Below are 2932 nucleotides of genomic sequence, written 5' to 3' on the forward strand. Positions count from 1 at the left end.
AGCTCCGACTAAAACCCCTGTTAAAGCAGTTTTCAGCTCCTCTGCTTCTGCAGGGTGGCTGCTTTAGAATTAGTTTATATCAAAGATCTCCTTTTAATATAAAGCTTAATATCAAGCCGTTGGTTGGTTCTGAAGAAGATTATCTCACGCTATCAGCTCTGTGCTGTGATGAAATGCCAGCTTAGGCATCATGGCACCAAGCCAGGCAAAAACAAGCCAAAAAATATTACCAGCTGAAATAAACTTCCCCCGCGTGCTTTAGCACTCCTAGGCTACCTGAGAGGCGTGGGATCCTCGACCCTCAGAAGCAAGCTCCTGCTGCAGCATGCGGCTGGTAATCACATTTCATCCCGGCACAGACAAATTCCTTTTGCACTTCCTCTGTGCCGCCGAGCGCAGCATGCCCGCCCGGGAGAGCGGATTATAATCAAGCTCAGCAGGGCTCATAATCAGCACAGGTAAGTACACATCGTGTCTCGCTGTGCTTCGGAAATAAATAATGCCACCCCTTTTTGCCTGCTGTATCATTGGTAATTCACCCCCTTCCTCCAGTTTTCAACCCACGAGAAACTTCTTCAGCTGAAACCGCCCTTCCTTGGTTTTCTGAGATACTTAATATTTAGTGTCTGGCTTTTCTTCGGAAATAAATAATGCCACCCCTTTTTGCCTGCTGTATCATTGGTAATTCACCCCCTTCCTCCAGTTTTCAACCCACGAGAAACTTCTTCAGCTGAAACCGCCCTTCCTTGGTTTTCTGAGATACTTAATATTTAAGCGCATCGTGGGCATTCAGTCACAGCTGGTATCTCCATCCACAGTTTCCACATCATCCTCTAAGGCTGTAATTTAGCAGTAGGACCCTACCAGATCCACACGTTCCCAAATTTTAACCGAGAGCTTCTGCGTAAGCCTATGCCCAGCTGCAGACACGGGTGTGAGCATTTGCTAAAGACAGGTTCTATATTTCTAAATTTTCTAATTTTCAGCTTGAGCCCAGAGAAGTGCATGAGCAGGGCACAAGCACAGCCCGTGGGGCTTTTGGTGCTGGGAGGCTCCCAGTGAAGCACCTGGCTATAGAGCAGACCTAGAGAGCCCCATATATGTTTTTTCTCCCGTCAACGTTTGTCTTCTCTGTTTTTTTAAAAGAGGACAGAAGTTCAAATTGCAGAGCAGGAATTGCCACGAGCACTTCTCATTTTCTGTGAAATGTTGCACTACAACTGTCTCTGGCATCAAAGCATTTGCTGGGTAGTTTGGAGAGGAGAAAAAAGAAAAAAAAGATAAAAGACAGTAAATATTTTATCTATTCACTGCTCAGCCAAACCAGAAAGCAGTAGCATCAAAAACACGTGAGAGCAGTCGCTATCCTGGCGCAGTAGCTGCCTGGCCAAGAAGGGCTGTGCCGGTCGCATCCAGGGAGAAGAAAAGGCAGCACCCAAAAGGTGAGGCAGGTGAGGGAACGAATTACGTCCAAGTAAAATTTTCCTGACTGTGCAACCCATCGCTGCTGCTTCGTTCACTCTCACCTGGCAACTTAAACACAGTGGGTTCAACCTGCTCCTGTGCCCTGCACAGATGGATCCCCAGTTTTGGCCATGTGAGGGGGGTAGACCTGGGAGCGGGGTGGCCGTGATAATCCCCAGTGAAGGTACTCGGTGGGTTGCAATGAGCCCTTTACCCCCAGGCTAAACAAGAGCCCAAGTACCTCATCTTTGGTAATGCTAGGGGGGGCTACCTGCCCACGCAGAGGCAGGGTCCCCACTGGGCAGGCAGGAGGGTTGCTGGGACCAGCTGGAGGCTTGTCAGGGAGTCTCTAAGTTGTGCTGGAGGAAACTGAATGCAGAAGGCAGCTGTAGGCTCTTCTGGTTGGGCCTGGGAGAGGCAAAAGTCTTACGATCCTGCTACAATTCACAGGGAGCACCCTCTGCCTTGGTGGGACAGGCTTGTCCGAAGTTCAGCTTGAGCCCAGAGGAAGGGCATGAGCTGGGCACGAGCACAGCCCACGGGGCTGTTGGTGCTGGGAGGGTCCCGGTGAAGCACCTGGCTGTAGAGCAGACCTCAGCCCCATGCTTTGCCTGCTGCAGGGAATACCGGGAAGCGTGGCCAAAGTTGTGTCACACCCTTTGCAGCATGTACTCCTGACCCTGCAGGAGCTGGCCAGGAGGGTTTCCTGCCTCTCAGACACCCCTGTCCCAGAGACACCAGCACAGGGCTCAACCCTGCACCCCAGCAAGTTGGACCGTGGTCAAGAGATGCCCGGTGGGCTCCTACCCAGGACCTCTCAACCTCCTGCAGCACAGCCACAGCTTTGCCATGGCTGGGAGGAGAGCGCTGGCCTTTCCAGCCCTGGCTCTTCCCTCTGCTGCCAGGTGTTTCCTTCCTCCACCCCAGCGGTCAGGAAAGGCTTTGTTCAGCTGGGTAGATCAGAGTCAGCTGCCTGCAGCAGAGCTTCTGCCCACACACCACTTGCCAATGGAGTAGTGGCTTGGGGGAGCCTCCTACCAGCATTGCCTGACTGCCTCCTGACTTCAGGGCATCTCCTTGCCTGCTAATACAGTTAAACTTTCTTAAGAAAAGGAGTCCAGCTTGTGCTTTTTTGTTTGGTATGAATGTCCCATGACAGTTTATTTTAATCATCTTGCTGCTTTTAATAGTTCCTGCCTGTGTCATGAGGCAGACTCTCCTGCTGGGCAAACCGTAAGTGCTGCAGTCCTACGGAGAGAAGGAGCCCTGTGGCACAGCTCGCAGAGGTGCCAGGGGGATGCTGAGGGAATATTTTGGGGGGTCGCTCAGTCAGATCCTGGGCAGCAGAACAGGGAACGGCTGCTCTGTCTGCTCAGGGAACCCAGACATTGAAATCTTGCTTTGGAGAGAGGCTATTTCCAGACAGTCCTGCACGATGATCCCAAATGCATCTCCAGCCGTCCCATGC

Source organism: Buceros rhinoceros, unplaced genomic scaffold (genome assembly GCF_000710305.1).
Source record: "Buceros rhinoceros silvestris isolate BGI_N320 unplaced genomic scaffold, ASM71030v1 scaffold5130, whole genome shotgun sequence".
Lineage (NCBI taxonomy): Eukaryota > Metazoa > Chordata > Aves > Bucerotiformes > Bucerotidae > Buceros > Buceros rhinoceros.